We start from the raw sequence: 27,080 nt of genomic DNA, 5'->3' as shown, positions 1-27,080 counted from the left end.
TCATATTGAGACTGTTACTTTTTGAAATAGAATTGGCATAATAATGGAATTGGTAATGTAGATATTTATACAGGCAATGTTAACTCCAAATTCAAAATGAAAAGAGCAGATGAGTGTGTTGAGGAAGAAGGAATGAGCTAAGGGATGTGTTAAAGTAGATTAAGTATAATGCTTAACCACCATAGGGTCATCTTTCTACCAATTTGTGTATGTTTTTTCTTTATCTTCCTAGTGATCGTTGGGAATAGAATGTTTGGGGTTGACCAGCAAGGCTCTTGTGTTGTTGGGGTTTGCAGTGATTTGAGAAAGCTGAGAGGTCTCTGTTACTAGCACATTGTTTCTTGTGTGATGACCTTTTGTGTGTATTGGGTGGTCAATAAACATTTGTTGCATGGATGAATGAATGAAGGAGATTCACTGGCTAGGAAATATAGTTAAGTTGTATTTAAATACTTTGCACTTAGGAGTAAACCAGTTCTTTAGTTCATTCTTCATTTCTCATGGCCATATGTCCTCATTCATTTTTCCTTTCATTATTCATTTCATTATTGAGGACTGTCTGTCAGGCACACTGGGCATTAGTATAGAGAGAGAATTATGGTGCTGACTTTGTCCTCAAGGAGCACAAAGTCCAGCAGCTGTGTCATAAATCAATAGAGTTTAATGTGATGACTGTTATCTTTTGTGTACAAGGTGCAGAGATGATGGCATATACAAGGGCGCACCAGCTCTCTACTGGTGGTGGTGTGTGTGTGTGACTAAGAAGACTTCTGAGACTTGATAATGAAAGATAAAAAGGAGTTAACTTTGTGGATAGGTAGTGGAAGAGGGCATTTCAATCAGTGAAAATAGAATATGAAAAGACATAAAATAATACAGTGTTTTCTACAAACTTTAAGTGGTTTGGTTGGTAAATAATGGAGGACTTGATCATGCAAGAGGCAGAAGCCAGATTGTGGGGGATCTTATGGAGTGTGCAGATGAATCTGAGTTTGTCTACTCCCTCCCAGTTCTTGACAATTGAAAGGATTTCCACAGTTTTTTTTTCAGATAGATCACTATGGGAGGCTAAATTGGAGAGGGGGCAGAGAAGTGAAATAAGATAAACATAGGGATTCTTGCAGTTGTCTAGGGGACATGACCTGAACTAAGTAGGTGATGGTGGGCACTGGAGAAGAGAGAATGGATTTGATCTATTGGAAAGTGTTCTCGCCAAGATTTAGTGGCATGCTCAAGGTAGGAAATAGGAAGTTGGATTTGGGATATTTTAAAATTTGAGGTCCTTAAATTACATATAGGTCAGTTGGAGTGTGGGAGGATGTTCTGGAATGAGGATGCATATTAAGGAAGCATCAGCCTGCAAATGTCTGTGGGATCCATTGGTATGAAAAAGCTGGCCTAGGAAGAGTGAGCAGAAGAAGAGTAGAAAAGGGCTGAACAAAGAATTCAGGGGTGCACCAGCATTTCCAGAGAAACAGAGGAAGAGGATCTTGCAAAGGTGCCAAGGAAGAGCTGTCAGAAAGTTGGTTAAGAATCAAGGGAGCATGGTGTCATAAGTAGGGCAAATGAAACAACAACAACAACAACAACAAAAATAGTGAACAACAATGTAAAATTCCTTTTCCAGTAAGATAAGGACAGAGAAATATCCTTATTTAGAGGAAAGTGATATTTTCTCAAAATTTTGAGTGGTGAGGGCAGAAGCCATAGTGCATCATATAAGGATGCAGAAGCAATGAACACAAGCTCTTCCTTCAGTATTCTTGGCCTTAAAAAGAGAGGGTGGTGGAGGAGACAAAGGGGGAAAGAGGAAAAAGTAGTATTTGGGCTTAAGGGAGTACTTCTCTGTTTTCTTTTTAAAATCAGAATCATGTTTTCATTGAGGGCTGGGAATGGAGGTGAGAACAAAGCTGAAGGTACAGAAGAAAGAATAAAAATGAAGCAAACTTTAGTTCAAAACTAGAGATGGCCAACTGAGGACTAGGATGGATGGGGAGAAATGTCTTGCAAAGTCAGTGTTGGCCAAAATGACTGTTACTGTCATTGGAAGATGAAGGTTTTCAAGGCATACATTTACAAATGTTTATGGGCCCAAAGAACTATGGCAGCTGCCTACTGGGTGTATGATAGAGCCTTGATTATGTCTTCATGGAGCATTTAGTTGGCTCTTTCCTTCTAAGTCTGAATTGTTGGCATAAACTTTATTGGAATCATTAATGAGACTATGACATTACTAACAGTTTAAGAACACTGTATAAAAACAACAGTTGGCACAGTGTTCAAAGATATATCGGTTGCTACTTTTGGATTATTTTTTTGGCCTTATTCTGGTTTCTATTACATTCTTGTTTCTGTGAGCCAGGAGAACCTGAAGTACAATCAGAGGTGTTGGGGAATAATGAAGATCTGTGGCTTTCGCATCTTGCCTTCACTCCCATAAAGACCAGCTTAGTTTTGGGGTGCCTGGGTGGCTCAGTTGGTTGAGCGTCCAACTTCCGCTCAGGTCGTGGGCTCATGGCTCATGAGTTCGAGCCCCTTTAAGTGTAGAGCCTGCTTCAGATCCTCTGTCTCCCTCTCTCTCTCTCTCTCAAAAATAAAGAAAAAAAAGAGACTGGGTTAGTTTTCATACTCTAGCTCACAGATGGCTGCCTTCAGATGGATGGTGCTCTCGGGAAGGAAGGAAGCTCCTGGTCCTACCACTTTGGATGGACACTGGGTGACTCTGCCTGTTCTGTGATTGCTGCCACCACTTTTAGTCCCTGAATCCCAAATACTAGTTCACGTCACTCCATCTCCCCGAAACAGAAGGAAGTTTTCCTTCCAGGTAGGAAAACTCTAAGGCATTCTCAGAGATGCCTTCACATTCAATGAGTGGCACTTCCCACTAAGCAAATTTTATATTAGGTTTGCCCAGAGGATAGTCTCTAGATAATTTGTGTGCCATCCTGTTTTTCTCGCTTGGGCCAGCCTTTTTCTGAAGAAGCACCTGTGAGTGTATGCTGTGAACTCTCTTCTATCTTGGAGTAGTCTGGCTTGCCCACTAAACTCTAGGGATTGCGGCAGCCATAGTCTGTCCTTTTTTTGTTGAGAATCTACTTCTGTTGTTTAAATACTTTCCTATTGATTCCATGGGGCATGGGGATTCCACTTATAAATGGGCTCCTGATGAGCTACTTGGATTTCCAGAGTTCCTGATGTAGGTATGCAAATTGGGCTTCCTGTAGCCAACACTCCATATTAAAATTTTTTAAATGTTTGTTTATTTTTGAGACAGAGAGAGAATGAGAATGAGAATAAACAGGGGAGGGGCAGAGAGAGAGGGAGACACAGAATCCGAAGTAGGCTCCAGGCTCTGAGCTGTCAGCACAGAGCCTGACACGGGGCTCAAACTCATGAACCTTGAGATCATGACCTGAACCAAAGTCAGATGTTTAACTGACTGAGCTACCTAGGCTCACCCCGCCCCCACTAATACTTCCATATTTTAAAGAGAATTCGCACACCCCTCGTGGTTTAGACTTTGGGTAGACAAATATTTCTAGAGCCTGGCCTTTGTATTCCTCTTTTACTGACAGTTTTAATTGTGTTGTTCTATTAGCCTTGGCAGGAACAATCCTATCTGTATTTATGGCTTTATATCCTCTGGTTTATTTAACTTTGATTAGGGATAAGAGAATGCTCACCTATTTGGCTCTCAAAAGCTGATGGATATTGATTTGCATTTATTCTCACTATTCTTCTGTTAGTTACCTTTGTGTGACACTTTTCTTCATTTTTAAAGATAAGTTCTTTCTGAAAAGTGTTCTGGTTTTGTTTGATTAGCTTCGACATACAATGAATATTGTCTGGTAAAATTAAATTTATTTTGCCTTAAAGTAACTACAACATATACTCCAGTATTACAGTGATTTATTGTTTGGCGTGCAGAGTGAGGTGGCTTAGAAGTTCAAAATTGATTTCTCAAGGGAATTTTACAAGGACAGCATAACAGAGCAATGTGGATGAATATGTAATTGGAACCTGATTCTTTTTAAGGAATTTACTTAGGACAGCTCAGCGTTTCCATGCATTTACTTTAATGTTTTAATGTATTAATACTTTGATGTATTAAAAATGAGGAAAGACAGTGAACAGCAATAGTGGATTATGAGCTTATTATCACTAACATTCTTAATGTATACTTTGATCTAGCTAGATCTCATTCTGACTCCAGAATGACAGAACTTTCTGGAGACTACATTTTGTAGAAGAAAATAATCCTACTTCAGTTTTCATTAAAAAGTAATAAAGCTTTTTTCCACTTCACAATTCTTGTGGACAGCGTGCCAGCACTGTCCAATAGAAATGTTTGCAGTGATGGAAATGTTCTATTTTTGCACTTCTCCCCATTACGACGCATGACCATCATATCGGACGGTGCAGGCCCTGACCTTGGAGTTAAAATCATCCCCTGTTATGAGCTGTATGGCTCCACTGGATTCAAAAGGCTTTGCCTTTTGGGCAGGCACAGTTGCATGCTCAGGCATGAGAGTATGGTTGGGTGAGTGGTTCGGGACTTGGTGGACTGTAGCCTTGCCTCTCCTCTAGCCACACACCCTTCTGCAGTGAGCAAAGGCACCATTGGCGAGGATGGCTCCCCTGATTACCTCCAGAAGCTCTGTCCCTTAACTGCTGAAATGGAAGAAAATCCTGGCCCCATACCCCAAAGAAGTCTCCCCGCTCAAAGTGGGGCCCATTCTTTCCCAAGTTATAAATCAATGCGAAGAGACTTGGCTACGTGTAGTAATAGACAAGGAGATTCTTCATGTTAGAATTCTTCTTGTACCCATATCTCTTTAGAACAGCCTTGGGTTCTCTCACATTCAGGAGGCCATGAACCTGCCAATAGATTCTTTATTGTGCTCGCTGACTTACGAAAAAGGTTCTTTCCACAGACTTAGAATTACCAAAAGTGATGGGAGAAAGGGGAAATATGGATTGCTACCTGGTTGTTTCAGGAAGAAAAGCTGCACAGTACAGGGCTGTTCCCCGTTCTCTTTGGAACCCACTCTTTGTGCTGGAATAGGAGTTAGAGTGGAGGATGTCTGAACCTTCTCACTTCTAGTTGTTCTTTTTCAGCAAAGCATTCACTGGACGTTGACTGCTTTTAACTTACTCCACCTTCACTGTACTTAATAGATATCACTCCCAGGATTATTATTATTATTATTATTATTATTAATGGGAGGCTGTTATCCTTGGTTTCAGAGCCATGTTGAATTTTTGCTTGTCTTTATGTGCATTTTAACTGGAAATTGGGTGGAGACATATCAAGGAATTTGGGCTGATGTCATCTTCATTCAGAAGTCAGTTTATGACCACTTGCACAATTTATTGATTTAACCAAAGCTTTTGATCCCAGTGAAATGGTTCTTGAGTTGAACTGACCGATATCAAAGATTTTAGACTTCAGTGTTTAAGAGGATGGATAACAGCCACCTTGAGAAGCATGTAGTATATAGGAATTTTCTTTTGACAGATCAAATTCCATTTCCAAGTGATATAAAACCTATCTGTGTCCACATCCCTCTGCCTTTTTCAAAAATTTATAATCAATAACTTAAAAACCTTTGTATGAACCAGATATTTCTTTACAGTGGAGCCATGGTAAGGTCTCACGCTCATGAACAGGAAATGAATTTAAGAAGCCTCAAACCTGTTGGCTGATCTTTCCTTTTAGGAGAGCGTGCTGTTGACTTTGTCCATGTGAAAGCTGTTGGTTTTGGCATGCACCTTTCACCATTCAGATGGACAGCATTAAATTGCTTTATTCCACAGGTCATTTCATATAATGGTGTGGTGTGTACATTTTTAGTTCTCTTATTCTTGTGGACACACACTGGGATTGAGTCCTCAAAAATAACACGTTCTTAGCAGCTTCACTGAGTATGTTTTGTTAATGTTCAGGATTTATAAATGGTAACACCTGCACTCAGATCTTTTCATCAGTGGTCTGTGGAGTTTCAATTAGTCTTTATTGAAATAATTCAAAAGGTTCTTCCTAAGAAAATTTCTGGAAGTCCTCATAATTGAATAGGTAAAGTAGTCTTCATTTTTTTCCCCTTTTTTAAATTTGAATTTTAGTTCACATACAGAGCGATACTGGTTTCAGGAGTAGAATTCAGTGATTCATCACAAGTGCTGTCTTCAGTACATCACCCATCTAGTTCATCCCCCACCCACCTCCCTCCTACAACCCATAGTTTGTTCTCTATTATTAAGGGTCTCTTGTGGTTTGTATCCCCTCTCTTCCCTTTTTTTCCTTCCCTTCCCATGTGTTCATCTGCTTTGTTTCTTTTTTTTTTTTAAAGAGGGTTTATAGACTTCTTTTTTTTTTTTTAATTTTTTTTTCAACTTTTTTTTTTATTTTTATTTTTGGGACAGAGAGAGAGACAGAGCATGAACGGGGGAGGGGCAGAGAGAGAGGGAGACACAGAATCGGAAACAGGCTCCAGGCTCCGAGCCATCAGCCCAGAGCCTGACGCGGGGCTCGAACTCACAGACCGCGAGATCGTGACCTGGCTGAAGTCGGACGCTTAACCCACTGCGCCACCCAGGCGCCCCTCATCTGCTTTGTTTCTTAAATCCCACATATGAGTGAAATAATATATTTATCTTTCTCTGATTGACTTATTTCACTTAGGATAATACATTCTAGTTCCTTCCACATTGCAAATGGCAAGATTTCATTCTTTTTGATGGCTGAGTAATATTCCATTGTAGATATATAACCACATCTTTTTTTTTTAATGTTTATTTATTTATTTTGAGAGAGAGATAGAGAGTGAGAAGGGGAGGGGCAGAGCAAGAGGGAGACAGAATCCCAAGCAGGCTCCTCACCGGCAGTGAGGAGCCCGATGCAGGGCTCGAACCCACAAACCGTGATATCATGACCTGAGCCAAAATCAAGAGTCAGACGCTTAACTGACTGAGCCACCCAGGTGCCCCAATATAACCACATCTTCTTTATCCATTCATTAGTTGATGAACATTTGGGCTCTCTCCATAGTTTGGCTGTTGTTGATAATGCTGCTATAAACACTGGGGTGTATGTACCCCTTCAAATCTGTATTTTTGTATCCTTTGTGTAAATACCTAATAGTGCAATTGCTGGATCATAGAGTAGTTCTATTTTTAGTTTCTTGAGGAACCTCCATATTGTTCTCCAGAGTGACTACACCAGTTTGCATTCCCACCAACAGTGAAAGAAGGTTCCCCTTTCTCCAAATCTTCACAAACACCTGTCCTTTCTTATGTTGTTAATTTTAGCCATTCTGACAGGTGTGAGGTGGTATCTAATTGTGGTTTTGATTTGTATTTCCCAGATGATGAGTGATGTTGAGCATCTTTTCATGTGTCTGTTAACCATCTGGATGTCTTCTTTGGAAAGTGTCTATTCATGTCTTCTGTCCATTTCTTAACTGGGTTATTTCTCTTTTGGGTGCTGAGTTTGATAAGTTCTTTATAGATTTTAGATACTAACCCTTTATTCGATATGTCATTTGCAGATATCCTCTCCCATTCTTTCAGTTGCATTTTAGTTTTGTTGATTGTTTCCTTTGCAGTGCAGAAGCTTTTTACCATGGTGGGGTCCCAGTAGTTCATGTTTGCTTTTGCTTCCCTTGCCTTCAGTGACGTGTCTTAGTAAGAAGTTGCTGCAGCTGAGGTCAGAGGTTGTTGCCTGTCTTCTCCTGTAGGATTTTGATGGTTTTCTGTCTCACATTGAGGTCTTTCATTCATTTTGAGTTTAGTTTTGTGTATGATGTAAGAAAGTGGTCCAGTTTCATTCTTCTGCATGTTGCCATCCAGTTTTCCCAGCACCATTTGTTGAAAAGACCATCTTTTTTCCATTGGATATTCTTTCCTTCTTTGTTGAAGGTTAGTTCACTATATAGTTGTGGATCCATTTCTGGATTTTCTGTCCTGTTCCATTGATCTAGGTGTCTGTAATTGTGCTGGTATCATACTGTCTTGATGACTGCAGCTTTGTAATATAGCTTGAAATCTGATGCCTCCAGCTTTGCTTTTTTTTTTTTTTTTTTGAAGGATTTATTTGGCTATTACTGGGTCTTTTGTGGTTCCATACTTATTTTAGGATTGTTTGTTCTACCTTTGTGAAAAATGTTGGTGGTATTTTGATAGGGAGTGCATTAAACGTGTAGATTGCTTTGGGTAGTATAGATATTTTAACAATGTTTTTTCTTCCAATCCACAAGGATGGAATGCTTTTCCATTTCTTTGTGTCCTCTTCAATTTCTTTCATAAGTGTACTATAGTTTTCAGAGTATAGATCTTTTACCTGTTTAGTTAGGTTTATTCCCAGGTATCTTATTGTTTTGGGGAGTGATTCATAGATTTCTTTTTCTGCTGCTTCATTATTTGTGTATAGAAAAGCATCAGATTTCTGCACATTGATTTTTATATTCTGCAACTTTGCTGAATTCATGTATTCTGGCAATTTTTTGGTGGAGTCTTTCAGATTTTCTACATATCTTGTCATCTGCAAATAGTGGAAGTTTGATTTCTTCCTTGCCAGTTTGCATACCTTTTATTTCTTTTTGTTGTCTGATTGCTGAGGCTAAGACTTCCAGTACTGTGTTAAATGGTAATGGTGAGAGTGGGCATCCTTGTCTTATTCCTGGAAAATGAATAGGGGAAAGGCTCTCAGTTTTTCTCCATTAAGGATGATATTAGCTGTGGTTCTTTCATATGTGACCTTTATGATGTTCCATCTATCCTTACTTTGTTGAGGGTTTTTTTTTTTTTTTATCAAGAATGCATTCTGTGTTTTGTCAAATGCTTTTTTTTGCACTCATTGACAGGATCATATGGTTCTTATCCTTTCTTTTATTAATGTGGTGTATCACATTGACTGATTTGTAAATATTGAACCCAGGAATAAAATTTGTAAATACTGGAGCCCAGGAATAAATCCCACTTGATCATGGTGAATAATTCTTTTCATGTACTGTTGGATTGAATTTGTTAATATCTTGTTGAGAATTTTTGCATCTATGTTCATCAGGGATATTTGCCTGTAATTCTCCTTTTTAGTGGGTCTTTGTTTGATTTTGGAATCAAGGTGATGCTGGCAAGTAGTCCTCAGTTTGGATTACAGTGTAACTTATTTTAGTTTTTTTAAAGAAAAGACCAAATTTGCTTTTTATGCCTAGTATCATGAGCCTGTTTTTTTAATCAATAGCTCTGAACACTTATACTTCAGACACTGGTTTACCAGAGACTGGAGTCCTAAGTTATCTACTTTCTAGTTGTATCAAAGACCCGTTGAGGTAACTAATATATTAAAAGAACAGTTCAGTGAGTGATTCTCAAAGTGGAGTCCCTGGTCAGCCCCACCAGCATCACTTGAGAATGTGTTACTAAGTACAAATCGTTGCCCCATCCCAGACCTGCTGAATAAGAAACTCAGTAGGTTGGTGCTCAGCCATCTGGTGTTTGAACAAACCCTCCAATGAAATCTGAATGTTGCATACGTAGTTTGAGAACCACTAGTCTAATACAGTAGTTAACGCATCTGGCTTTCAACCTAGGCTCACTTTAGGCACTTGTTAAAATACGGATTCTTGGTTCACATCCACACAGAATCTGATTCAGTAAGCCTCAGGTAGGGCCCAGGAATCAGTGTTTTTATATTCTGTGGCAAAGCCTGCTTTGGGAACCTCTGCTCTCACCTTGTATCATATTAGATCGCTCAGTAGTATACATGTAGAATATAATGCATTGTCTATAAAGACAAATGTCTTTCTAGAACTCTGATTTAAGACAGTGGCTTGTAATCAGAGATTTACGTCAGAATTACTTAAGAGGACTTTAAAAATTTAGGTGACTGGAGTCTACTAAAAAGCTCTGGTTAGGGGTGAGGAGAGGTGTTCATTCTTGTGTATGTTCCGGGCTTAAGATTCTCGGCCCTCTGAGAACCATGGATTTTTAAAAACAATTTTATTTATTTTTTATTAAGTTTTAAATTTTAATTCCGGTATAGTTAACATACATTGTGATACTAGTTTCGGGTGTACAATATAGTGATTCAGCAATTCTCTGCATAACTCGGTGGTCATCGTGGTAAGTGTACTCTTAATCCTCTCCACCTAGGTCACTTACTCCCCCACCTGCCTCCCCTTTGGTGACTAGCTTGTTCTCTATAGTTAGGAGCCTGTTTGCTGATTGTCTCTCTCTCCCTTTTTCTCGTTTGTTTCCTAAATTCCACATGTGAATGAAATCATATTTGTCTTTCTCTGACTTATTTTTTAAAAAATATATATTTAAAATTTATTTATTTATTTATCGAGAGAGAGAGAGAGAGAGAGAGAGAGAGAGAGAGAGAGAGAATCCCAAGCAGGTTCCATACTGTCAGCACAGAGCCCGACGTGGGGTTCCATCCCACCAACCATGAGATCATGACCTGAGCCAGAATCAAGAGTTGGACACTTAACCGACTGAGCCACCCAGGTGCCCTGATGCCCCAGCTTTATTGAGCTATTATCAACCTATAACATTATCTAAGTTTAGGATATACAACATAATGATTTGCAACTTTATGTTGAAAAATGATTACCATAGTAAGGTTAGTTAACATAACCATTATCTCACATAATTACCTTTTTTTTTGTTTTTGGTAGTCATAACATTTAAGATCCACTCTCTTAATGACTTTCAAGTGTATAATACAGAATGTTAGTTACAGTCCTCTGTACAGATCCCCAGAGCTTAGTCATTTTATAGCTGGAATTTTGTACCCTTTGACCTACACCTCCCCATTTCCCTCACTCTCTGGCCCTGGGAACCCCCATTCAACCCAATACTTCTATGAGTTCACTGTTTTAGATTTTACATGTAAGTGAGGGCATACAATATTTGTCTTTCCCTGTCTGACATACATCACTTAGTATAATGCCTTCAGGGTCTATCAGTGTCACCAAAGGCAGAATTTCCCCTTTTTATGGCTGAATAATATGCCATTGTACATATATACAACACATTTCCTTTAGCCTTTCGTCTGTCCATGGATAGTTAGGTTGTTTCCATGTCTTGGCTATTGTTAATGTTGCCATAAAAATGGCAGTGCATATATTTCTTTGAGATCATGATTTTATTTCCTTTAGATATAAGCCCTGAAGTGGTATTGCTAGATCATATGGTATTTCTATTTTTAATTGAGTAACCTCCATACTGTTTTCCACAGTGACTGTACCAATTTATATTCCCACCAAGAGTGCACGAGGGTTCCTTTTTCTCCACTGCCTCTTGTCTTTCTGATAATAACCATTCTGTAGGCATGAGCTGGTATCTCATTGTGGTTTTGATCTGCATTTCCCTGATGATGAGTGCTGCTGAGCATCTTTTCAGGTATTCATTGGCCATTTGTGTGTCTTTGGAAAAATGTCTATTCAAGTCCTTTTTTTTTTTCAAGTCCTGTTTTTAAAATCACATTTTTTGTTTTGTCATTGAGTTGTATGAGTTCCTTATATATTTTAGATATTATTCCCTTATCAGATGTATGCTTTCCAATTATTTTTTTGTAGGTGCCTTTTCATTTTGCTGCTTGTTTCTTTTGCTGTGCAGAGATTTCTTAGTTTGAGGTAGTCCCACTTGTTTATTTTTGCTTTTATTGTTTGTGCTTTTGGTATCATATCCAAAAATTTGTTGCCAAGACCAATTTCAAGGAGCTTTTCCCTTATGTTTTTTTTGTCTAGTGCTTTTACAGTTTTGTCTTCTATTTAAGTCTCTAATTCATTTTGAGTTAATTTTTGTGAGTAGTATAAGACAAGGGTACAGTTTTATTCTTATTTTTGTATGTGGATGTCCAAATTTCTTAGCACCAAATTTCTTAGTTGAAAAGACTATCCTTGCTCCCACTGTGTATTCTTAGATTCCTTGTCGTATATTAACTGATCATAATTAATCATTAATTGTGGCCTTATTTCTCAAGCCTTAATTCTGTGTCAGTTGCTTATGTGTTTGTTTTTATGTGTTATTATTTTGATTACTGCAGCTTGTAATAAAGTTTGAAATCAGGAATTGTGTGCCTCTGTTTATTGTTCTTTCTCAGGACTGCTATGGCTATTTGGGTCTTTTGTGGTTCCATATGAATTTTAGAATTTTTTTCTATTGCTTCGAAAAATGCTATAGTAATATTGATAGAGAATGCATTGAATTGTTAGATGGCTTTTGGTAGTGTGGACATTTTAATAATATTTATCCTTATCCTCAAACACAGGATATCTTTAATTTGTGTCTCCCAGTTTTTTTTCACCAGTCTTCTAATTTTCAGCATGTATTTGCTGCCTTCGTCAAATAATAATTCTTAAGCATTTTGTTGTTTTTGATGCCATTATAAATGGGGTTGTTTTCTTTGTTTTTTTGAGGTAGTTGGTTGTTCATATGTAGAGACAAACGATTTTTGTTTACTCATTTTATATCCTGCAACTTTACTGAATTTATTCTAACAGATTTTTGGTGGAGTCGTTCAGATTTTCTGTGTATAAGTTTACATCATCTGCAAATAGAGACAACTTTCCTTCCTTTCTGACTTGGATGCCTTTTGTCTTTTTGCCTAATTGCCTTAATTAGAACTTCCAGTACTATATATAGGAGTGGTGAGAGTGGGCATCCTTGCCTTGTTCCTTATCTTAGTGAGGAAACTTTCAACCTTTCATTGTCAAGCATAATAATGTTAGTTGTGGGTTTGTCATACGTGGACTTTATTATTTTGAGGTGTGTTCCTTCTATTCCCAATTTGTTGAGAGTTTTTGTTATGAACAGATGTAGATTTTGTCAAATTCTTTTTCTGCATCTGTTGAGAGGATCATTTTTATCCTTTATAAATGTGGTTGTATGATGCTTACTGATTTGTGGACATTGAACCCTCCTTGCATCCCAGTGTTAAATCCCACTTGATCATGGTGTATGATCCTTTTCTTTTTTTTTTTTTTTTTAATTTTTTTTTTTTCAACGTTTTTTATTTATTTTTGGGACAGAGAGAGACAGAGCATGAACAGGGGAGGGGCAGAGAGAGAGGGAGACACAGAATCGGAAACAGGCTCCAGGCTCCGAGCCATCAGCCCAGAGCCTGACGCGGGGCTCGAACTCACGGACCGCGAGATCGTGACCTGGCTGAAGTCGGATGCTTAACCGACTGCGCCACCCAGGCGCCCCGGTGTATGATCCTTTTAATGTGCCGTTGAATTGGGTTTGCTAACATTTTGAGAATTTTTTCACCTGTGTTTATCAGGGGTATTGGCTTATGTGCTTTTGTAGTGTCCTTACATGGCTTTGGTATCTGGGTAATGTTGGCCTTGTAAGATGAGTTTGGGAGTACAGTTTTTTTGGAAGTGTTTGGGAGGGATTGGCACTCATTCTTTTCTCAGTGTTTGGTAGAATTCATCAGCAAAACTATCTAGTCCTGGCCTTTTCTTTGTAGGGAGGTTTTTGATTACTGTTGCTATTTCCTTGCTCACGTTGGGTCTGCTCAAATTTTCTATTTCTTTATGATTCCATCTTGGTAGGTTGCATGTTTCTAGGAATACATCTGTTTCTTCTAGATTGTCCAATTTGTTGGCATATAATCATTCAAACTTATGACTCCTGTTCTTATAGAACCTTCTGCAAGCTGGATGAAACTCGTTTGGAGATGGATAGGGTCCAGAAACTATGTAAGTGATGGAATATCTGCCCTTTGCTTTGAAATAAGCTCATCTGAGAACCTCTCTCAGCTCTGGGTCCCTGTCTCCTTTGTATTTTCCTGCATATAGTGGGTGTACTACAATTGTCAGTATCCTGGTTGTAGAAGAGTTAATGTTTTCCATTACCAGGCACTGACATAGGCAGTAGGGGAAATCTGGTTCATTTTGTTTCAAAATACACCATACCTCAAATAAGTACAAACAGCTGCAATGCGGGATTGGGGCCAAAAGAAATCAGTGTGGTGCTACAGACTCCAGCTGAGAGGAGTTCATGTAACATGGATCTGAGATCAGGCTCCAAAACGAAACCATCAGGCCCCAGCAGGAGAAGAGTCCTTGCTTGTCATCCCGGTCGCCTCCACAGCCACCACTCAAACAGGGATGGCTCTTGAGAGAGGTGACCGTTTCCTCTTCCCTCTGGAGCCGCTCCTTTGCCGTGGACTGAGCACACCACACTCAGTTTCCGGGAGCCCAGAACCACAGTAGGGTAAAATGAAGAAATCTTGGAACACAAAGGATTTATAGATATGCCTGCTTATTTTATCTCCATGACTTGGCTGAAAACAGCAACCACACTAACCCCGGCCCTACAGCACACTCCTTCCTTTTTAAGCCCCAGGAAATTCTTGGTCAGGTAGAAACTGCAGCCGCCGAGTCTGGTTGGTTGTTTTTCCTTCTCCCAGATTTTTCAGGTAACATCAGTTTAGCAAAACCGTTTTTCTTTTTCTGCTTCCTTTTATACCAGAATTCTCTTTTAAATTTTATGCTGCTTTCTCTTCTCTTTGGCTTAGCCATACAATACCTTTCTACATTAATGAGACTTGTTCTCAATGACACTCTCCATTCTTTACATATTTGGATTTCCCCCTGTGATGTTTCTGGACAAGTAGGACAGCATTTTTCAGGCTGATGGTTAGATGGTCAGAAGTCTTTCAAGTGGTATCTCACAGCTGTTTTTAGGTCTCCAGCTGGTTTTTAGGTCACATCTCAGGCATTGGGGTTTTGCGGCTACTTTGTGGTTTTATTATCTCGTTGCAGTTTATGAAAAAGGCTTCTTTTCCTTTCCATTTTCTGCTGCTTTCGTGATAAACAGCTTCACAAATAATTTTTTAAAGATATCCACTGTCACACTTAAAACCCTTTCATAAAAGGACAAGAGTTAGACTACCACTCATGTAAGTTAGGGAGGGGCCCTTTTTTGTTTGTTTGTTTTCATAGTTACTAAATCATTGTGAACTGAGCAGGACCATTTAATTCCCTTTGCTTCACATTCCTGATTTCTTCAACAGAGATGATAATACTTGAAATGTTACTCATAAAATTGTATTAATGAACGAGGCCAGCGTTTCCTCACTGACCTCTCAAGTTGGCAGAAACACCTTCGTGAATTCTCAGGAAAGGAAGGTATTTACATATCCTCAGCCCAGCTGGGAATAATTCACGCTGTAGCACAATAGCAGTGTTCTCGAGGTTTCCCTCTATACTTACTGTTCTAAAGAAGTCTGTTTTAAAGAGATATTGCCAGGAGGGACTTCGCTGAGGGAAAGTGGTGTATGTGGAGGGCAGGAAAGGAAATTAAATTAAGCGCCTCATTTTTCCCATGGCAAAGTAGATAACTGGTATTGTATTCAACGGCCTTTATTTTTTTCCCCTCCTCAAAACTTTGGGCAGGATGTCTAAGTCTAGACTTAGGACGTACAGGGTTTTTTTTTTTTTTTTTTCCTTCCTTTTCCCCAAAGGTAACTTACCTCTAGTTTAATTAGAAATTAGTGAAGGAAACTAGGTTTCTTATTTGGCTCTTGGAAATTCGAAAATAAATAACACGTTCGTATTTTTGAATAGCACGTTGTGGGCCAAACAGCATCTGGAAGCGATTATTCTTGCTGGTAGGCAGAAGAAATTTCATAATCCACCATCTTCAAAGAATGTGGTCCCTTGTCACATTTTCCCTATATCCTGGACACAGAAGACATCTTAAGGCCACATTGCTGGGATATCTGCCTGTTTCTTTGTTTTGTGTTGCATGTAAATGTATCTCTTTGATACTATAACTTCTTTCGCTTTGAAAATAAAGCAAAGCTTGGTGGTATGATGCTGCCTGCACTGTTTGCTGTGGTCCAGACTTCTCCTTTTTCAAGACCTATTTGACTTTTGGCAATGTGCCTCTTCTACTCAGCCATTTGTCTGAGACGTCTTTTCCTGTCTTCTCTAAAATCAGGCGCATGTGTGTCTGGGGTAGTCATGTAATTTGTAACAATGACTCCTGACCAGATTAAATTTTGAAAAATTCAATTTCTTCTCGGGCGTGTCTATTTGTATGTTAAACGGTGACACAGGAACACTTCCTTCCAATTAAACACATTTTCTTTTCTATGGCGGGGCTTCTGCTGCTCCTCCCACCTCCCCCCCACCTCCCTTTCAGACTTACAGAAAAGTTGCAAATAGAGTACAGAAGTACGAAGGGAACTTTTATCTCACTGAGTCAGTTAAGAGTGAATTGCTGACATGATGCCTTAACACCTCAAATACTTTATATTTCCCTGCATACAAAGATGTTCTTCATGTAGTCACAAAACCACCATCAAAATTAGGAAACGAACATCATCATTATCATTATATGTCAGCTGATTTTCAGATCGCTCCGAATTTTCCCCAGGTTGTCTCAATAAGATCCTTTAAAGCAAAGGATCCAATCCTGAATCTTGGTTTGTATTAGTTTCTCATGTCTCTTTTTCGTGTCCTTTAACATGGAACAGTTTCTTGGTGTTTTTCCCCCTTTTGTGACCTGATCTTTTAGAGGTTATAGGAAAGTTATTTTGTAGCATGTCGCTTGGGTTGGGTTGGACCCGTGTATCCTTCTGATTAGGTTCAGATTTTGAAACTTGGACAGGAGTGTCACAGAAGTGATGCTCTGTTCTTCTTATCGGGTCCTGTGAGGCGGCACATGTCAATTTATTTCAATTTCCCGTGATGTTCACTTTGATGACTTGATTAAGGTGGTGTCTTCCAGACTTCTCCACTACAAAGTTACGAATTTTCCTTTGTAATTAATGAGAATCTTGTGGGAAAGTTTTTGGGTCTATGTCAATATCTCATTTCTTGCCAATCCTCTATTAGTTTATTTATATTAAAATGAACTCATTATTTCTATTTTATTTAAAAGGTTATAAATTTAACCTTTAAAGGGTTATAAATCTGTTATTGTCATTTATTTTGAAGCTTAAAATTTTTATTTTGGGTCGGGAGGGTGCCCTTCAAGCACATTTCCTTGTTCTTTTAACATGTGCCCATGATTCTTTGAGTGCTGTCTTATTTTCTGGCAAAACAGGATATTCTGAGTGATCAGTACCACCTCAGGGCTTAATAAATATATATGTATTATCTTTGTATGCTTTTCAAAATGGGAGGATATATAGATATATAATTTCAATACAATTTAATTTTTATGGTATAAAAATTGTATACATTTTTATCATATAAAGTTAAATCGTATGTAAACATTGTTTTCATAACTTGATTGGCAAGTATTGTAGTACTGAGTGTTTAGATTGTTTCTGAAATTTGCCATTCGTATATGATAGTCCATTAAGTATCCTTGTAGCAAAATCTTTGCCCTTAGTATTAATTCTTTACACGGTATAAATTCCTAGATGCCCCCATTGACAGTAACTTTTGCTGTTACAAACTGTTATTCTGGGCGGAATCACTTTTCTTATCATAGCCATAGACTTGTATATTCTGGCCAGCTGTTTGGATACTTTGCCCCCTCTCCGATTTACTCTCTTTTCTTCCCTTTTTCCCTTCCCCTCACCTCCACTAATATGAATATGTATGCTCCCATTCCTTCTAAGCCTTTTGGGAATTCTGATTTTAGAAACATGCACTTGCTCTTAGAAGAAAATATCTTCTGTCTCCTCCGTTGGCTGTATTTTGTGGAGTCCAGCTTGGCCTGAGGCTTGGTTATAGAGGTTGTAATTCTCCTTGTCTTGAAACTTACATACTGTGAATACTCCAGCTTGGCGCAGAGGCTCTCTCCTGAAACATTCCTCAGTAAAATTTATCTGTGCTATGCTTCAGGGTATTTCCTCCCTTGGATGCAAATCCTAAATCCCATTAGTCTTTGCACTAGTGTGGATGTTCTATACAAATGACTGAGGGTCCTGGTGTGAGATAGCAAGACCAAGAGCTTAGACATTGTGGGCGTTGGGCTGTGGAAAGAAACAGGGTAGCAATAAGTCTGTCCCTTATCCAGGGCGCCTGGGTGGCTCAGTCGGTTGAGTGTCTGACTTCAGCTCAGGTCACGATCTCACAGACTGTGAGTTCGAGCCCTGCGTCGGGCTCTGGTCTAATGGCTCAGAGCCTGGAGCCTGCTTCCAGTTCTGTGTCTCCCTCTCTCTCTGCCCCTCCCCCGTTCATGCTCTGTCTCTCTCTGTCTCAAAAATAAATAAACGTTAAAAAAAAAAAAAATTTAAGTCTGTCCCTTATCCAAAGACAAATTTGTCCTACCTCTCAAGAGGATTTTCTTAGTCTTTTTAGTTGACTTTTCTTCCTTCATTTCCATCCCTTCTCTCCCTACTCTCTCGTGATTGAACACACTCACTTACCATTTTTCTCTAACTCTGAAGTCTGTAATTCTAGCTCATTCCTGATCCACTATTACTAAACTACCCCCCCTCTCCCATTTTCCAAGAATAGGACACAAACTAGCTTGAGTTTGAGACTATATACAGAGTATGGCCAACACATCTCTCGCCTTAGTAGTGACAACGATTCTGAGATTTTTCTGCCAATTGTGTTCTGACAATTCCTGGTTCTTTTGACACATTTCAGGATAGTGTCCCTCCCAGTCAAGAACACTGTTCACAAGTGAAAACTGTATGCCACTATATAGCATTTGAAATCAGCACGGTGCGTTTTTTAAAATAATTTTGGGCCAGTCTCTTCAATATGTAGAATACTGGACTCTGAACTGATAAGATCCATGTAAAATAGGGCGATTGTGATGCTTTTGTTTCTCCTCCTGCAGGCAGCGTGTATTCCTTCCTTGGAATGCGTCAGCTGAGTGCCATATGGAAAGAATGATAGACTTTTAGGCCAAATGTAGAATGAAAGGTCTGATTGAAAAGCTGGAGAAGCAAATGGAAAAACTGATCCTATATGTAGGAAAAGACTTCAGAACACGAAATATATTGTCTTCAGTGAATATATTGAAGCAAGATCTTGGGCCTGATACTTTGAAGAGGAGAGGAGAGTTTCTGCTGCCACAGGTAGAGATGTATTTTAAAACAAAACATGAGGAAATGATTTGGTTTCTCAAGTGCTTTTCTGATTTCTTTGTTCTAACTCTGCATGCGAAGCAGATGGACTGAGAGTGATCACAGCTTTCTTCGTCCCAGCTGGACCATTTGCCTCACTGGTTTTATGGGAAGCAGTGGTAAGGATAGAAAGTTCAGATAAAAAACATAGCATGGCCCCATAGGCACCCTTTATAGGCGTTTTGAGGCTGAAATTCTCCTTTTATTGACTTTAGAAATAAGACAGTATTGATTGACTCTCAAAAGGTGAAGAATGTTTTCCTTTTTCTTGTGATTTTCTGGAGTTTTTTATTATGGTTTATATGCATTTCAGTTTATATTCATTCCAGTTTATATGCCTTTCAATTATGTAGCTTTTCTTTTAATAGTTTTAATAACTCCATTTTTTTTTTTGGTCCTGTTATGGTCACAGGTATTCTGTGTTGACACGGACACCGCTTATGCTGACTCTCCTGAGCACATTATTTTGATGTTTCACATGATTGGTTGCATTATGTCATCAAGTGGATTTTTCAGGGTGAAATAGATCCTGATTCCATTGAATAAGAGTGCCTTGTTCTTGCTGTTGCAAGTAAATGACGGTTTGGGTGAACGCATGCTTTTTGAGTCATCCTATATTTCTGACAAAATCATGAAAGTTGTTACCATCTTGTCTTTCTTGTGGCCAGGGTGGGTCACAAGAGAAGGTGAGCCACCAATGGGTGGCTACGTCCAGTCCATTTTTGCCCCCTGTGATTTGATTCTTTTTCATCAATTGGATTTTTTTTTTTTAAATGGGAATTCTTTTAACTCTTGCAGTCTACTAACTTAACAAACTTGTGTTTTGATTGTAGGTAACGCACTTCATATTTTTCCTGGAATGTGGTGAGCTCTTCCCCCCCCCCCCCCCCCGCTTTTTAATTGTGGTCACCTATATATATAACATAAAATTTACTATCTTAACCATTTTCAAGTTTAGGTAGTGTTTAAGTATATTCACATTGTTGACAGATCTCCAGAACTCTTTTCATCTTGCAAAACTGAAACTCGGTACCCGTTAAACAACAAGTCCCATTCCCTCCTCTCCTAGACCCTGGTAACCACCTTTCCACTCTATTCCCTCTATGAATTTGACTACTCTAGGTCTAGGAACCACTATTCCCTCTATGAATTTGACTACTCTAGGTGTCTCATATAAGTGGAATCACAAAGTACTTGTCTTTTTGTTACTGGCTTATTTCACTTAGCATAATGCCCTCAAGGTTTATCCATGTTGTAATATGTGTCAGAATTTTCTTCTTTTTTAAGGCTGAATACTATTTCATGGTATTTCTATACCACACTGTTCATCCATTCACTTGTTGATGGATCCTTGAGTTGCTTCCACTTTTTAGCTATTGTGAATAATATTGCTACGAACATGGGTGAACCAGTATCTCTTTAAGACCCTGTTTTCAGTTCTTTTTTTTTAAAATTTTTTAAAAATTTTTTTAATGTTTTTATTTACTTTTGAGACAGAGAGAGACAAAGCATGAGCAGGGGAGGGGCAGAGATAGAGGGAGACACAGAATCCAAAGCAGGCTTCAGGCTCTGAGCTGTCAGCACAGAGCCCAACGTGGGGCTCGAACTCACGGACTGCGAGATCATGACCCGAGCCAAAGTCGGATGCCCAACCGACTGAGCCACCCAGGTGCCCTGATTCCTTTTTTTTTTTTTTTTTTTAATGTTTTATTGATTTTTGAGAGAGCACAAGTGGGGAAGGGGCAGAGAGAGAGGGACAGAGGATCTGAAGAGGGCTCTGCACTAACAGCAGCAAGCCCGATGGGGGGCTTGAACTCACAAACTGCATGATCATGACCTGAGCTGGAGTCGGACACTCAACTGACTGAGCTTCCTGGACGCCCTCAACTTTTGGTTATATATCCAGAAGTGGAATTGCTGGGTCATATGAGAATTCCATGTTTAACTTTTTGAGGAACCACCATCCTGAGCTGAGCCATTTTACCAGCAGCACATACAGTATCATCAGCAGTAAAATAAAGGCTCCAATTTCTTCACATCCCTGCTAATACTTATTTTCTGCTGTTTTGGTAGCAGTCATTCTAACGGATGTGAGGTGGTATCTTGTAGTTTTGATTTGCTTTCCCTCATTATTCAGATGTTGACTGTATTGGCCTGTGTCTTTTGGCCATTTGTATATGGAGAAATGTTCAAGTTTTTTATTCATGTTTTAATTGGGTTGTTGGATTTTTTTTGTTGAGTTGTATTGTAGGAGTTCTTTATGTATTCTGGATATTAACCCCTTTTTAGATTTAGGATTTGCAATATTTTCTCCCATTCCGTGGACTGTATTTTTACTTTTTTTTTTTAATGTTTATTTTTGAGAGAGTGTTAGTGGGGGAGGGGCAGAGAGCGAAGGAGACAGCAGATCTGAAGCAGGCTCTGTGATGTTAGCGCAGAGCCCAACGCAGGGCTCGAACTCACAAACCGTGAGATCATGACCTGGGCCAAAGTCAGAAGCTTAACCAACTGAGCCACCCAGGCGTCCCTGTATTGTCACTTTTTGTTTTTGTCCTTTGCACAGAAGTTTTAAATTTTGATTTAGTCTGTCTCATCTGTTTTTTGTGGTGAGCTCTTTAAGTCTACGAATTTAACATCTTTCAAGAAAAGTTTGCTTTTATTGTGAAATCACTGTTGTGCCATTTGTCCTTCTCAGATATACCAATTATCCTTAAATTGGATCTCTACTTTCAGTGCTCCCTGGCCATAACGTCTAAGGAGTCTAGTAAATTCTATTATTATAAGTGCGTGTGATTTTTCTCAAGCTCATCTTCCATGGCGTCAACTTGATTTTCTGTAGTGGCATTTCTGCCTGCTGTAGTTTTAAACTTACAGTGTCAGCGGTGATATTATTTTTCTTCTTCTTATTTTTTTTGCTTTTTTTTAAAGTTACACATGGTTGCGTTTTTTTTTTTTTTTAATGTTTATTTATTTTGAGAAACACAGAGAATAAGCGGGGCAGGGGCAGAGAGAGAAAGAGGGAGAGAGAGAATCCCAAGCAGGCTCTGTGCTGTCAGTGCAGAGCCTGACGCGGGGCTTGATCCCATGACTGTGAGATCATGACCTGAGCCGAAATCAAGAGTTGGACACTTAACTGACCGAGCCACCCAGGTGCCCCTAAAGTTTTACATGTTTGTGATGTAAAGTATCAAGCAGCTGTATGAGGCTTGCTCAAGAAAAGGAACTCCTTTCTCCCTACCATTTTACCCTTGCCATAGCTAGCATTTTTAATTATTTTAGTTACTTTGTTCAGTATTTGCATTGCACCTCCGAGATTTTTTACTTCTACTTTTTGACATATCAGTTTTAAATACTTACATATATATCCCACGTGGAAGATGTGCCTTACACATATTCCCATCTATACCTCTCCATCCTAATATAGTTAGGTCGTGATTTTGATTAGGCCACTACTCAGTGTTAATGCCATCATGACCTTGTTAATGTTAATAGTTGAGCCATCTAGAATTTTAGAAAAAGAGTCCTTTTTCCTCTTCTGCAAATTCTTACAAGAGGAAAAAAATTTTAATCATTCTTTTTATATTTACTTAGTCTTCTGTGTGCTTAGCATTCTGTGTACTCATTCAATCCTAAAATCTGTCAGTTCTAGAAGTCTCCTCTCAATAGATCCAGGTGGACAGTTATTCCATCAAGGCTGCTTTTTGAGTCCTATTACCTGTCATCCATTTATGCCAGAAATTCCTTTTGTTTTACACTCCTATTCCTGTATTACATGCCTTTCTTTTTCTCATTTTCCTCCCTGTTTTGCCAAAGAACATCCTCCAATAGAATTGGAGGTTGTAAATCACTTGCCTCATTGTCTTCTAGCTTCCTGGTTGCTGTTGAGAAGTCCAAAGACTTTCTGATCCCTAATTCTTTGTTTATGAGCCTCCCTCACCAACCCTCCCCCTCACCCCCCCCCCCCCAATTTCTGATTGGTCACAGGATTTTTTTTCTATCCCTACTGTTTAAAAAGTTTCCATGATGGTGTGCTTAATGTGGGCATATTAAAATCAGGTGGGCAGATAGGCAGGCACTCAGTAGACCCTAACAGTCAACAAACTTAAGACTTTCTACTTTAGGTAATGTTTCCAGGTATGTGACCCTCCCCTCCCCCACCCCTCCCCACCCTGTTTCCTTTATTCTTTCATTCTGGAATTGCTTTCGATTTAGCCTTTGGATCTCCTGGGCTGCTCCTCTACCATTTTCCTTCTTACTGTTCTCTTTTCCTTTGTTTTTTGCTCTACATTTTGGGCAAGTTTCTTAACTTGATATTCCAATCCTTCTACTACTGCATTTTGAATTAGCAGTTTCTAAGTATCCTGCTTTTGTTTCAGTGGGTGCAATGTCATCTTTCTGATGTTACTACTGCTAAATGTTTTCATCTGCTCAGATTCGAGAGCAGAGTCTTAGTCTTAGTCCTTAGGTGATACAAGCCTGGCTTCAGATGGTGGTTAGCTTTGGTAGGGGGAATAAATGCTAAGACAAGCTATAGCTCTGACCTCCCTATATCACATCTTCTTGTTCCTCCAGGTTTGAGGTTCAGAGTTTTTTTCTGCTTGGTTTCTGCCAGACTGTAGAGCTCTCTGCAGAAGGATACCACAAATTTCAAGCCTGAAAAAATTTCCTACTTCATCTAAAAGCTTCTATTTATGTGTACCACTTTTCTAAAACTTTGAGGATAAATTTATTCTTTCCTGGTTTTAGCATTGATGCCTTCTTTCCCCCTTTAGTACTTTTTGTTCATCTGATATGTTTTGGGGATGACAACTTTGAAATCTTTACCCCTGTAAGCCGCCCCGCCCCCACCGCCCCAGCTTCATTTTCTGCTTCACAAAAACTATTTTTTGCTTTATTTTTATTCTGTTTTCTGATTTATTGACTGCCTTCATTTAAGTTCATAATTCAGAATTTTTTCTTTTTTCTTTTTTTTTTGGTTAATGCAGGCTCATTCTGATCACATAATTTTTAAAGTTTTTTTTAATGTAGTACACTTATTATTAAGTAAATATTTGCTCTATCCTAGAATCTTCCCTTCTCTTGAAGCATAATATTTTTCATTTGCCTGGTGGGTTTGGATTTTTCTGTGTTGCTTATCCGTAGAGAGGGAGGTCTATGCATATGCAGTATCGGGTATTGCCCCGTGTTCTTTCAAGAGACTGAAATGAGTCACTGTTTGACTCAAGTCCAGATGGAGGAAAATGGTTAGATTTATAGTAGATTAATTTGCCAATTAGAAATTCATCTTCCTTTGAGGCCGAGGGAGCCAGCATCGGCTACAGAAGTAAACAAAGGGGAGTTCGCCTCAGAACCAGACTTTCTTTTAGGTATTTGGTGTGGCACTCAGCAGTTAGTAATAAGGTCATTGTCACTTAGCAACGTTGGCCATGTCAGAAGCCAGCTGGTAGAGGTTTCCCCCTGACATGTTTTCTGGGGGCAGTCCTCATGGCCACATGTAAATCAGAAGTAAATACAGCCAGAGATAACTTGTTCAGCTGAAGCCAGGAACCCCTTTTAAGGAGTGAGTGTAATTTAAATGTACTCCAATGCTTCCTGGCTTCGTTCCATCCAACTCTCATTCCTCTGAACTAGGAGCGTCATTATGAGTCTGTTAGGGTCTCTTTTGCTTATTTTCTGTCCAAAAAAAAGTGTAGTTTTGCATGAAGGGGATATTGTAGCTTCGTCCATCCGTCAGCTTCCCATATTGATTCTTTCTAGTCTATTTTTCTGAAAATTTAAGCCAGGGGTTCCATCTATGGCTTCTAGGGCTGATTTCAGGATAGTTCCTATTTTTGTTGGTTATTGGTTATTTCTCTAATAATCTGGCGCAGGAGAAATGAGCCGATGTAGCTCTCTTATTTGTGGATTGTGTTTTGTACATCTGTTTTGAATTGTAGGGAGGGATAATGAGGTAATTCATACCCAATGACTACAGGGGAATAGATGAATGGACCAGTAAATAAGTAAGTGACAGCTGATCTTGTGCAAGTGAGGGGCATGAGAGGTGGTTTGTGGTTTTGTGAAGAATGGCACAGATCAGAAGAGATGCCTAGGACGGAGAATGAAGAGGAGAGGAGGGGCAACAGTAATGACCCAAGGGTAGCTGGGTTCAATGGGGCCAACCCCCATCACTCTGTGGCTGGAGCACAGTCTTCCAGCTCAAGCAAAGGAAGCGGAGAGCTGGGTTGATGGCAGATTGGAAGAACTACAGGACAGGCATCCAAATGCTTGGGAGAGTTTGGAGAGAGATGAATTTCTATAGAAATCCAGTTAGTGCTGTGGTTGCCATTGTGAGGCTCTGGGAAAGCAGGGGACCAACATGTCTAAGTGAGCTGGCTTACTCGCTTAGGGACTGAATGGAATTATTCAAGATGTCTTGTCATCTTGTCTAGCTCTCCCCATGATTTGTGCAGTTTGGTAAATAAGCTGGGAGGTTAAGTCTTATAAATGTCATTTTAGGACTTCACTCCCACGAGACAGCTGATTGATATCCTCTGAGGTAGTATTGCTTAGCCCTTGTTTTTTTAGAGTTAAGTCACCATATGCCATTTCATAAAGGGCTCCTATCGTGTGAGAATAGGTTCGACAAAAGCCTCCCAACTAGACAGGTCTGAAATGCTTTAGGAGAAGGCAGTTAATTTTCTGCCTTATTTTCTTTCTTTCTTCTTGAATAGATGCAGCTACTAGTCTGGGCTATCTATTAGACAGCTCAAGGATGTGTAATGTACATGTAATGTACATCAGAACTAGGAACACATCATTACAGTTTTCTACAGAGGAGAGCGGTGGTGCAGGATTCTCTGTTTCAGAGTTTGGGGAAATTAGTTACCCTGTAGGACCTCTGACTTCCATGCTGCTGTCTTCAGGACTGTCTGAAACTTTTGCTTAAGAAAACTCTAAGCCCTTTCTCTCCTTACTTTGTGTTCACGCAGGGGGCTAGTCTGCAGAAAGAGCACGGCCTGGCGCGGGGCCTGGTTCAGGTGTCAGCTCCCTTATTTCTGGGCTGTGAGGCTTTGGGTGTGTGCATGCTGCACAACCTTTCAAAGCCCCAGGGTTTCTGTCCATGAAATGAGTTAACAGTGTCTGTCTCAAACTGTATGTGAAACGAGTTCTTCAGTGCTCATCCTCTCTTTGGCTTTCATTAAAACCCAGTCTTCTACCTTTCCTCCTTTGCCTTTTTTTAATGTTTTATTTATTTTATTTTTTTGAGAGGGAGAGAGAGAGCGCGTGTGCACGTGAGCAGGGGTGGGGCAGAGAGAGAGGGGGACAGAGGATCCGAAGTGGGCTCTGTGCTGACAGGCTGACAGCAGCAAGCCTGATGCAAGGCTTGAACTCACAAACTGTGAGATCATGACCTGAGCCAAAGTCAGATGCTCAACCCACTAAGCCACCCAGATGCCCCTCCCACTTTGTTTTTTAGCAGGGACGCCATCTGGCATATTCATCATATGTACTTCTATATCCTTTTCTGCACTACAGGCTAGCTGCCCACTATTCACCTTTCAGGCAATTCTCTGTACTCTGAATATTGAAAATATTTTAAGGGGGTATTGCTTAACGACTTAGCTTGGCAGAAATGATAAGGCCTGAGCACATAGCATGAGTCTTTAAGAATAAAATCTCACTTGCCTGCTTCTTTTCGGCGTTTTGGTTATCATGCTCTTGATACATTCATCCGTCCACACAAAATATGATAGGGCAAGACAACGTGAATTAGAAATACATGAAAAGGATAAAAGAAATATAAAAAGATAGGGGTGATAAAGATAAAATGATACCAGGACAAAACAGTGCACCATAGGGGTCCCGTAATTTCCTCGGTGTAGGCTTGGCACTCGAGCAGAAAGGCACTCCCACGTACATATACCTTTCTCCCAGACTGCTCACTTAAATTCACAGTATGGTAAACAACGCCCCCCGCCCCCAGCCCAAAGCTGCGACTAAGAACATCAGTGTTATCTCAGGGCACCTAAGGAATTTTGGG

General features: G+C 39.5%; 1 protein-coding gene across 39 annotated transcripts in view; it reads left to right on the top strand.

Annotated features, from left to right (window-relative positions):
* The window catches only part of LPAR1 (lysophosphatidic acid receptor 1), a 360,038-nt gene that overhangs the window by 250,746 nt on the left and 82,212 nt on the right, over positions 1-27,080 (top strand). For 28 of the 39 annotated variants that reach the window (XM_042964122.1, XM_042964120.1, XM_042964112.1 and 25 more), the window contains one exon: positions 18,769-19,009. The exons of 7 other annotated variants lie outside the window; for them this stretch is intronic. The gene's annotated coding sequence lies outside the window, so the exon portion shown is untranslated. Of the gene's footprint in view, positions 1-18,768; positions 19,010-19,099; positions 19,177-19,469; positions 19,629-19,890; positions 19,922-27,080 lie in introns of all 39 variants that reach the window. 4 more of the 39 variants (XM_042964096.1, XM_042964092.1, XM_042964094.1 and 1 more) reach the window with 4 other exon arrangements.

Source organism: Panthera tigris, chromosome D4 (assembly GCF_018350195.1).
Source record: "Panthera tigris isolate Pti1 chromosome D4, P.tigris_Pti1_mat1.1, whole genome shotgun sequence".
Lineage (NCBI taxonomy): Eukaryota > Metazoa > Chordata > Mammalia > Carnivora > Felidae > Panthera > Panthera tigris.
Note: the sequence above shows the minus strand (reverse complement) of the source record. Positions and strands in the feature narration are given on the sequence as shown.